The sequence below is a fragment of the Apium graveolens genome, chromosome 4 (genome assembly GCF_009905375.1).
Source record: "Apium graveolens cultivar Ventura chromosome 4, ASM990537v1, whole genome shotgun sequence".
NCBI classification, from domain to species: Eukaryota; Viridiplantae; Streptophyta; class Magnoliopsida; order Apiales; family Apiaceae; genus Apium; species Apium graveolens.
The window spans coordinates 280,186,193-280,197,989 of record NC_133650.1 but is presented as its reverse complement, the minus strand read 5'-3'; the positions used below and the strand labels follow the sequence as shown (position 1 = coordinate 280,197,989).

The following is an 11,797-nucleotide window of genomic DNA, read 5'->3' as shown; positions in this document are numbered from 1 at the left end:
TGTTGCCATCTCCATAAGAAACTCTTGGGCCAGCTTTCTCCACAAAGTCTGATAGCAGGGCTTTATTTCCAGTCATATGTCCTGAACATCCACTGTCCAGAATTAGGATATTTTTCCTGTTGCCTTGCAATCACAAGGATCACTAATGATTAGTTTTAAGGACCCAGACTTGCTTGGATCCTTTGGCCTTATTAAGTTTGTTAGCATTTGCAGCGGATTTAACTTCAGAGTTTATGCTAACATTTTTCATATCAGATTTTACAGTATCAGACTTTGCATCAGAACTTACACTAGAAGGAATAATGCTAACTTTCTTTAAAGAAGGTTTTATTTGATAATAATCATAGTACAAACTATGATATTCCTTATAAGTATAAATGGAATGCCATGAACTACCACAATGAAAACAAGGATTTTGTGGTTTAAACCTAACATTCTGACTCTTAACTCCTGATTTAGGAGGTAAAGAATTTATATCCTTATTCTTCTTGCAAAAAGAAGCAAGATGGTTAGTGTTTCCACAGTTATTGTATTTCTTTCTAGGAGCATTAGGAACAGACTTATAATTATTGCTTTTATTCACACCTTTCTTTCTATTCCTATTTTTCCTAGGTGGATTTACCTTGTTTATATTCTTAATCTCTTTCAGCTTATACTTCAGCTGCTTCTTTTTCATTAAGCCTATGTTAACTTCAGTTGGTTTATCCTGTTTTAATTTGTCAGAAGTTGACTCTGCCTTAACTTCTGTATCAATATCTTTCATCTTTTCAAAATCAGACTTTACAGTTTTAGCTACAAACTTAACAGGATTTACCTTTGGCTTAATAGTCTGTTTAACAATAATTGGCTTAATTTGTTCAGTTCCTATTTCACTTTTATCATCTCCATAACCTAAGCCCTCTTTCCAGTTTCCACTACTCAGCAAATTCTGAGTTGTTCTGCCAGAGTTAGTCCAAGTCCTGATAATCTTTCTTTCCTTTTCTAACTCAGTTTTTAGAGATTGATTCAATTTTAACACTTCATCTCTAACATAAAAAGCATCATCTTTTTCTTTCTAAGTTTGATGGAAAATAACTAACTCTTTTTCTAAATAGTCATTCCTTTTTCTTAAAAGCCAGATTTTAAGAAGTTAACCTATCACACGTTAAAGTCTGATCTCTATAGCTAATGAATATGGTTTTAAGATAAGATCTCAACTCAGTAATATCATCAGTATGAAAATCATAAGTTGTTTGAGGTACCTTTAACTCAGCAACATCAGAATTGCTATCAGCATTTGCCATCAAGGCATAGTTCTCCTCATCTTCAGAATATGAAGTGTCTGTCCAGCTTTTCTTCTTTGTGACAAGTACCTTGCCTTTGTCACCGTTTCCTTTCTTGCAATCAGGAGATATGTGGCCTTTTTCACCATAATTGCAGCATTTAACATTTGAGTAATCTCCTCTGTCAGACTTTCCTGCTTTGCCTTTAGATTTTCTGAACCCCTTCTTATCAGAACTTCCACTTTTCTTGGAAAACTTCTTTCCCCTTCTGAATTTCCTATAGGCTATCTTTGTGATACCCTTCACCATAAGAGCACACAATCTCATCATCTCTTCATCATCATCCATCTCAGATAGAGTTTCAGTTTTTAAATCCTCATAATTATCAGAACTTGATGAATCTGAATCAGACTTTGTCATGCGAGCCTTTCCTTTGTCTTTCTTTGAGACAACCACTTTGGGGGATTCCTCCTCAGCCTTAAGAGCAATTGTCCTTGACTTTCTCCCATGTCTCTTGCTTCTTTGATCCATCTCAAGTTCATGAGTTTTGAGCATACCATAAATTTCATCAAGAGTAGTTTCATCAAGAGCATAGTTGTCTCTTATAGTAGTCGCCTTCAAATCCCAACATTCAGGAAGAGCTAAAAGGAATTTAAGATTGGAATCTTCAAGATCATATTCCTTATCCACCAGTGACAGATCATTCAAGAGTTTGACAAATCTGTCATCTAAACCAGTTAATGACTCATCAGGTTTTGAGTCAAAGTGCTCATACTCTTGAGTGAGTATAGTCCTCCTGTTCTTCTTAATTGCATCAGTTCCCTAGAATCTTGTCTCCAAGGCATCCCATATCTCCTTTGCAGTATTGCAGTTAATTACCCTATTTGACATGACATTATCAATGGCACTATGCAGCAAATGCCTTACCTTTGCATCCTTGGCAATAGATGAGATATCTTCAGCTGTATACTCACTTTTCTCCTTTGGTACAGTCTTTGCTGGCTGATCTGCAACTACAACAGAGAGCTTGGTTGGCTTATGTGGTCCTTCATTAATTCTGTCAAGGTATTCTGGATCTGTAGCTTTCAAAACATAGCCATCCTCACTTTCCATATGGGATACTCAGAAGGTCTCAGCGTGGGAACCCTAATTGTCTCATATCGACTGTGGATTTGAGTCTTTGGAGTTTTTTCAGTTTTGGTGGACTTGGTTAGAGTTTGTTCTTCTCCAGACATGATTGTTTTGGATCTTTACTGTAATTGTGTTAACAGATAGGCTCTGATACCACTTGTTAGGTCACACACACTGTAGAAGGGAGTTGAATACAGTGTATAATATAATCAAATTGAATTAAGAACACAAGTATGTAACAAAGAATAATCTTATTAATAAAACAGTATTGCAATGGAACCGTTCTCTCTCAGTGATGAACAAATATCACGAGAGCTGCTAGGGTTACAATGAATAATATTCTCGATAATGATAACACATCTAGTGTAAATCCTATGATGTGTTTATATACCACATAATTACAAGATAATCTCTAATCGATATCGAATCTAATTCTGCATCATAAAATATATCAATTAGTTATCTTTTCCTCCAAGTCTTCTATTCTTCATAGAATTCTTCTCCATGCATATCTCTTCTTGTGTTAATCTTAATCTTCTTTTTCCTTTAATCATCCGCCTTCCTTATCTAAAATTCTTCTTAAGTCCTGATATTATCTCCTGATGAATATCTTCTGATATCTTAAGTTCTGATGACTTAAGTTCTGACTTCAGTATAAGTACTGATTTCCAGTTAAGTCCTGATTTGTCCTGTTAGTCAAGATCTGAAAACTAAACACAAATCATTATTAGACATGACATCACAAATATATCTAACATGGAATGTGGCATCCTATTAATAGGTTTTAGAGAACAAAGAATCATTTCCACTTCCATGTTAACTTGAAGATATTCAAAGATGCTGGATGGAGAAATGGAGCAACATGTAATTAGACCAAAACACTTTTGTCTTATTAGTTTGTCTTTTTATCATTTAACTTGGTGATATATAAACCTATTGTAGCAAGTTGAAAATAAAAGTAAGAAAGTAAGCAAGAATTGAGAAATAGAAAAAGTTGTATCCGTTAAGAATTTCTCTGTTCTTAGTGTTTCATACTTGTAAGCAGCTGTGTGTATTTTTGTATCACAGAGTTCTCATCAATATATATATATATATATATCTCTGGTGGGTATTTTCAATCCACCAAAAAGTTTTTTTAATCCTCGTGTTTAATTAATTTGTGTTTGAATACATCTATATTTTCATTCCGCACTTTTACATATTCAAACACTGGTATACTAATATTTGTGATAAGTTCTTAAAATCGAAAAGAAACCAAGAATTACATTCAACCCCCCTTCTGTAATTCTAGTTGTTAGATTGTTTGGGAATAACATTTGGTATCAGAGCAAGCTCTTGATACACTAAGAGTTTAAAGATCAAAGCATCTAAAAACATGAGTAGGAAGGATGTTGGAGTTAAGATCCCGTTCTTGGATAAAGACAACTATCACCATTGAAAGGTGAAAATGCACCTGCATCTTCTCTCTCAAGATGAAAGGTATGTTGATTGCATTGTGAAAGGCCCTCATGTTCCTCAAAAAGCTGCTACAGATACTAAGGAGCTGTAGGCGATGAGCAAAATATTCCAAAGCCATAATCAGAATGGACAGATGGAGATGTTGATCAAGTGCACAAAGACAAGAAGGCTGTAAACATTCTGTTCAATGGTCTTGATGGAGATATGTTTGACAATGTCATCAATTGTAAAACAACTAAAGAAATTAGGGATACAATTCAAATCATATGTGATGGAACTGAACAAGTGAGGGAAAACAAAATGTAACTACTAATTCAACAGTATGAGCACTTTTATTGTGAAGACATTGAATCTCTGAGTGACATCTTTAGTAGATTTCAAAAACTACTAAATGTAGTAAAACTGCATGGAATAGTCTATCAAACAAAAGATTCAAACCTGAAGTTCCTTAGATCTCTACCAAAAGTGTGGAAGCCTATGACTGTCTCTCTCAGAAATTCTCAAGATTATAAGGAATTAACTTTGGAGAGACTGTATAACATTCTAAAAACTTATCAGCTTGAAATGGAACAAGATGAGAAGATAAAGAAAGGAAGGAAGAAGGGAGGATCAATAGCTTTGGTGGTTGAACAAGAGAGAGTGAAAAAGATGAAGGTTAAAGGTGTGGAATCTGCACCAAACTCCAGGGTTTGTGATGGCAAAGGAAAAGGGCTAGTGGCTGAGCATGAAGATCATATCAGTCAAGATGAAATGGAAGCCATAGATGAACATCTAGCTTTTTTGTCTAGAAGGTTTGCCAAGCCCTTCCTACTCATATTTTTAGATGCTTTGATCTTTAAACTCTTAGTGTGTCAAGACCATTGAACATAATATTTTTAGATGCTTAGTGTGTCAAGAACTTGCTCTGATATCAATTGTTTGTCAGGAGCTTGCTTTGATACGATTGAACATAATGTTTTTCATATCGGGCTAGCTTGTTTTACTTTAATTTTAGTTTAACGTAGATCAATAATATACATTATTTATTTTAATATCAGGCATGTTATATCAAGCACCTAATTATATTTAGTTTTTTTAAAATTTTATTTTAGCCCAGGGTGAATATTATTTTATTTAAAATTGAATAAATAATATATTTTATTTTAGCGTGATGATATTATATCGACCAACTTATTACGTTTAAAATTTCATTTTTGTTTTGGCATGGTTCAATTAAAAAAATTAGCCAGATCAGTAGTATTTATTATATATTTTTTAGTATGTGATAGTGTCTTAGCCTCAGACCCGTTATATCAACCAAATTCAGCTAATTATTTTTAATTTTTTTAGGTCGGGTAAACATTATTATGTTTTAGTGTGAATGGATAATATATAATTTTATTTTAGCCCGATGACACTATATCCATAAACGAATTTTCTTTTAAATTTTGATTTTATTTTAGCCCGTTTATTATTTTGTTTTAGCCTGATGACATTATATCGATCAAACAAATTTTCTTACAAATTCATTTTAGTCATTATTATTTTGTTTTAGTCCGAGGCTGCAAATCCAACTAAGTATATGTGGTTAGTTTTTACTTTCTATTTATGGTTGGACTAATAATATAATTTTGTTTAGTCCAGCTCGGGTGCATATTATAAATTATTTTGTTTAAAAAAAGACCATTATACATATTATAATTTTATTCGTATTTAAATAATTCTATTGTAAATATTAATCTGTTTACAGGAGTATTTTAAATATTACTATAACTGCGATGACAGTATGTTTACAAGTTTAATAAATATGGCCTTCAATGGAGTTTCGTAAAAACACAATTAGTTGGTGAGAAGATGATTACAGAAGTGAATGTCTTATGTTTCTTTTTTGCACACTTCAAAACCTTTGGACACGTGGCATCATTGTAGCCAAGCATTCTGATTTTGCGTCACTGTTCTACAAATCGACGATATAAACTTGGACTTGCACAAGTCGATAGTACAAATGGTTGTACTAATCGACAGTATAACTGTCCTATAAATCGACAATAAAAAGGTCCACTTGTAAAATAAGAAAATCGACAATATAAATGTTGATTTGTAGATAATGGAAATTGAAAATATAAAGTTTCCAATTTACAGACTTCAATCCATTTTGTCGATTACTAGATTTACAAACAAAAGCTTGGGCCTTAGGGCTTGATATGAATTGGGCTCTAAAAATTACTTTTCAAGTTAAATTGCCTTAGAACAATTTCTGGCCTTGTCCATTTCTTTTGTTATTCATTCTCTTCAAACCAAGTCATGTCTTCAACTGAATTATTCTGATTTAAACATAAAAAACCATTTCTTGATTTGCTGAGGATTAGTGCATTAGTCTGGTTCACAAATGACTCACATTGAGATGATTCATTTTATTCCCTGTTTAATACTCAGTTGATGTATGTCATCTTGTAGCTTCTTCAGATTAGTTCACTGAAATCCTGAGATCTTTAATACTATGAATCAGTGCATTTCCTTGTCACTTAGTCCTTTGATATTTTATTCTTCATGAAAGCTTGAACATTTTAATGAACTTCTTTCCATGACCTAGTTATGGACTTAGTGCATTAATTCCATGTTTTGATTCTTTATATTTACTCAATCTTCATCTTCTAGATTCATGTGCTTCACAATTAATATTATTTACATCTTCTAGATTCATGTGCTTCACAATTAATATTATTTACCCGTTTCTTTTTCATATTGAGTTATATTCCCTCGGTTACATATTACATTATATTATGCTTTACAATCTCCCCCTATTTGATTGTTACAGTTCGACAAGCAAATCCCTAAAAGATAACTCAACTGATCAATAAAGAAAAAGTAATTACGGAAAGCACGAAAATATAAGTACATTCTGTATCACATATACAATTCCAGATTTCTTAAATGCAAGTACAAGAAAAATAAATGTTCCTCTAGATTGAACAAATAGACTATGTCTTCTTAGATCTTGACTTCTTAGGCTTCATGCTTTAGCTTCCTTCTCCTTCTTGATTGGATTTTGGCTGAATAGTTTTTCTCTTAGAAACTCTCATCTTTAACTCTGGAGCTTATGCAGATTGTTGATGAGAGACATTTTTAGGCTTTTCTTCATTACCGAGCTCTTTTAACTTTTCAAGTCTTCTTTTGACTTTTTCTCGAGTAAGAATCTCCAAGGGATTTTTAGGAGGTGGAATTTCCAGTTTTTGCAACAACATGTCCAACCAGTGGATATTATGAACAGTGTGGGGTTGATCAGGCATCAGTGTTTATTTCCGAGCATATGGACTGTAACTCTTTGAGGATGATCTTGCACTATATGTGTATTATAAATCGTATCTTCTTCCAACACTTCATTGTAGGCTGACATTATTGGCTTCAATAGAAGTTTGTCTTCTTTACAAGTTGACATTTTAACTTTGATCAATACTTGATTGATATACCACGAATTACTAAAACTGAAGTCTGAGATTTCTATCTTGCTATCACTTATTTTTAAAGCCATTTGACCATCTTCATCTTTGCAGATCAGAGGTTCATTATCTCTCATTAAGTTGATCTTAGCTTCATTACCCACATAAATTATGACACCCCAGTCCTACATCAAGAAAATTTGGGACTTCTGTTCAGTTTATAAGTCAAAGAACTACTACTATATGTACCAACAAATCATGATCTTTTGGGGGCCTGTGGTAGACTTGTTGTTTACCCAAGTTGGCTGCATTTGGGCCACTAGGTTTCGGCTTATTTGGACTCAGAACCGGGACTTGATCCAGTGTTCTAAAAAGGCTCAGGATTTGACCCGGGTTGTCACATATAGTATCAGAGCTGACTCTTGAAAGCTTGACGCGTCATGTTGTCGGAGGTGGGGACATGGAGGTTGGTGGTATTGTCTCATAATGGACAGAGATCCGGAGGTGAGGACACGAAACCAGCTGGTATTATCCAATAATGGTTAGAGAGGAACTATCCGGACCTATGGGTTGTGTGTTCGGTCCTAACGAGGATGTTAGGAGTTTAAATGGGGGAGTTTATAACACCTCAGTACCACATCGAGGATATTTGGGACTTCTGTTAAATTTATAAGTCAAAATACTGCTACTATGTGCACTAACAAATCATGATCTTTTGGGGGCCTGTGGTGGGCTGTTTGTTTACCCAAGTTGGATGTATTTGGGCCAGTAGGCTTTGGCTGATTTTGGACTCAGAATCGGGACTTGACCTGATTTTTGAAAAAGGCTCGGTATTTGACCCGGGTTGTCACATAAACTGTCTTGTAGTATTCCTTTGTGAGCCTTCTCATATATGTTTCTTCATCAAACAACATCTTACTATTCAGTTCGTATGCATAAAGAATCTCGACAGCAACTATATCTGCGTTAGTTCTTCTTACTCCTTCAGACGTGCACTCTCTTCAGACTTGCATTTAGTAGGGTTAGATTGCGCATTGTATTTTCTCTGAAGATCGTGATCACCTCAGGTTACTCAAATGCATTAGGAGACACATCTTTGATGGCTTGAAAGATTTTATCTCTGAGATATTCATTTGGTAGTGTGTTAGTCTTGGAGACTCAAATCTTTTTAGCTAGAACAAACAGCTCAACCATGTTCATCTTCTTTAAAAACCTAGAAGCTATATTCATCAAGTTTTTGGATGAGTGTTTCACACAAATTCTCCAACCACCTAAGAGACACGTCACTGTCACGTTGTTGATCACTCAACTTAACTCATGATAGAATTCATAAATATCATCATATTTATTCCTTAAGTCTTCCAAGATGTTAAAAAGAAGTATATTCCCATTATCATTCTCAAGATATGTTGCCGGTTTGTCCATCTTCTTCTTTATTCCATCCTACTTGCTACCTTGTATGGTTTCCTTAAGAGTTTTCTCTCTTTCTTCTCTGGTTGACTTCCTCACCAATGCTCTTTGAATTCTTTCCCTCATCCCTCATCCTCATGATTGGGTCCTGAGCTTCATCATAAGTATGATTGATGATTTCATTACCATAGTTTAAGCAATCATCTGAGAATGTGTCTTTATCTTCAAATTCTTCCTCTTCAGTGACTTTATATTCCACTTCATTTAATCCAAAGGATGGTTCGAATCCAAAATGAGCATCTTTCTCAATTATCCGTCCTTCTTCTATTTCTTATTCTTATTCATCTACCATGCTAGAAGAAAAGACATCTGTTAATAGTTTCTTCTGTTGTTTGAGTTTATCACTTAAACGATCCTCCTTTGATATTCGCTTCCCCCTGATGTTCTTTATCTTTCTTTGTTTCTAATTTTTTCTAGAAATCCTCTTCTACTTCCTCCTTCCTCCTTCACCCAAAACTCAGCTGCTTCCTCCCTCACTATTTCCTCTTCTCTTTCTTCAAATGAGGTATATACAAATGGATCACTGAATTGAGTTTCTGGCATACTTACAGCTTCAACTTCCTTCATCCCTACCACATCTCCTTTATTCACTGATGATTGAATAACTAGAGAAACAGACTCCAAAAACTGTTTTACAGCTTTAACCATGGTTTCTTTTTCCATGGACTGATATTTTTGAACTTGAACTTCTTGAGTTATTTCTACCTCCTTCTGAACCTCCCGAGCTAATTTTTCTTTAGCGGATTTCTTTTTCTCCCCTTGATTGAGTTATCCTTCTGAATCAGAGCATGGGTTGATTGATATTGAAATTTTTGTATAACAAGATCAAGTCACTGGCCATAGTATTTAACCATATTTGATGTTGCAGAGCGCCTGCGCTGGTGAAGCGTGCAGCCGCGCCAGGTCGAGATTCCAGATTCCTGTTTCAATTAGGAGACTGTTTTTCTGGGCTTTTGGATTGATTGGAATGCTATATAAAGACAACTTAAAGATGATTTTCACAACAGAGCTTAAGGAGAAGGCAGTGAGAAGACCTATAGCACAAATTCAACGAAGGTGGAGAAGATCTAGTTTATTCTTGTGATTCTTTATTCTAAGTTGTATTATTCATTTTATAAAGACCTAGTTTATTATACCATGCTTTCATCAGAACCCACGGTGATGATGAGTTTAGTCATGGGCTAATCGTTATCTTGGGGTTCTAACAGATTTACTTATGGATTTTAATAATTAATATATTTTGATACCCTAGTGTGTGGTGATTGTATGATATCCTAGTATTGGTCGTGCTTATTCATCTTATGAGCGTCGCAGACTTATAAGATAGTGTGTTAATCTCTAATGAAGCGACAGTGAATTTAGAGGTTTAGAATTTGCCATGCTAACATATGTTCATGTATTTATTATGCATGATTCGTAGGTAATTTTAACCATCTTACTTTCCCTATGTAATCACGATAGATAACTTGCATATTAAACCGTTATGTTGTCAAATTCTATAAACATATAGGGTCTCAATATAATTGGTGTCTATTCAGCTTCTATCTCTTTTGTGGATGTTTGATAGTAGGGTATTCGTACAACGGAAGTTGGCGTGTACTAGTTTCAGTTATCTGATTAGTGTCATCACCATTGCATGCTAAGGATAAGAAAAAAAAGGCTATTGAATAAAGTAGTAATGAAGTTATAATCCTATGTTTGTGTTATATAAGTAAATCAATTTTTTAATCTCTTAGTTAATTGCATGTTAGTTAATAATCTTAGTTATAAACAAAACCAATTTGTTATTCGTCTTAGCATTGAATAATAACCATATCATTGTTGTATAAGCGCATAAATCTTAAGTTAACCAAAAGAGTCTTTGTGGGAATGAACTAGAAATTCTATATTACTTGCGATCGCATATACTTGCGTGAATATTAGCATGTGTTTTCATCCTAATAAGTTTTTGGCCCCGCTATCGGGGTCTCGGTGTTAATTTTTAGTTTATGTGTTTGTCATCAGTGGTCGTTAAAGTTCATTAACTCGGATATTGTTACTTACTTGGGTACTTGTTGTATTTTAGGTACTCTAGAGAGCGTGTATGCATACGCGTTCTCGATCTCGCAAGAGAACACTGAATAAAGCGGAGGAAGTAGTTGAAGAAGTTCTTGTTGAAGAGAAGGTTGAAGAAGTTTTTGTTGAGTGGAAAGTTGAATAAGAAACTCTAGTCATAATGGGAGATCAAGCAGCGAATCCTAAGGCTTTGATGGACTATTCTAAGCCAAAAATCAATGATATTTAGTCTAGCATTATCAGGCCAGCCATCGCGGCTAACACCTTTGAAATCAAGTCAAGCACGATTCAGATGATACAGAACTCAGTTCAGTTTGGGGGTTCTCCTATAAAAGATCCCAACATGCACATCAGGGATTTCATCGAGATTTGCGACACTTTTAAGTTCAATGGAGTTACTGAAGATGGTATTAAGCTGAGGATTTTCCCATTCTCTCTGAGGGATAAGGTTAAGTGTTGGTTGCATTCTCTACCGCCAGGCTTCATTACTACTTGGGAGGATCTTGCTCAGAAGTTTCTCACTAAATTCTTCCTTATTGCAAAGACTGCTGCAATCAGGAATGCTCTTACGTAATTTGCGCAGCAACCTGGAGAATCTCTGTGTGAAGCTTGGGATCGTTACAAAGAGATGCTTAGAAAGCACCCTCATCATGGGATGCTTGACTAGATGATCATTAACTACTTTTATAATGGGTAGGGTGCAACTTCTAGAACCATGTTTGATGCAACATCAAGAGGAGCCTAATGGGCTAAAAGCTATGATGAAGCTTATAAATTAATTGAACTGATGGATGCTAATGAATACCAGAACCCAACTCAGAGAATGCCTTAAGGCAAAGTAGCAAGAATTCAAGAAGTGGACACAACAAAGTAATAGAAATATCTCTTTTTGAAAACAGTTGTAACAATTGAACTAGGTAAATTGCATGCTTCTTTACAGAATATAAACAGTTAAGGGAACAGGGTACATGGTATCACAGGGGTATAACTGGTGCAATAAAT

At 34.7% G+C, this 11,797-nt stretch overlaps 1 non-coding gene across 1 annotated transcript; it reads right to left on the bottom strand.

Moving 5' to 3' along the window:
- Window positions 1-11,345: 11,345 nt before the first annotated feature.
- LOC141721926 (small nucleolar RNA R71) lies at window positions 11,346-11,452 on the bottom strand. Its single transcript, XR_012574967.1, has one exon. It is a non-coding gene; the product is annotated as a small nucleolar RNA R71 (small nucleolar RNA).
- Between the last annotated feature and the right edge of the window lie 345 nt (window positions 11,453-11,797).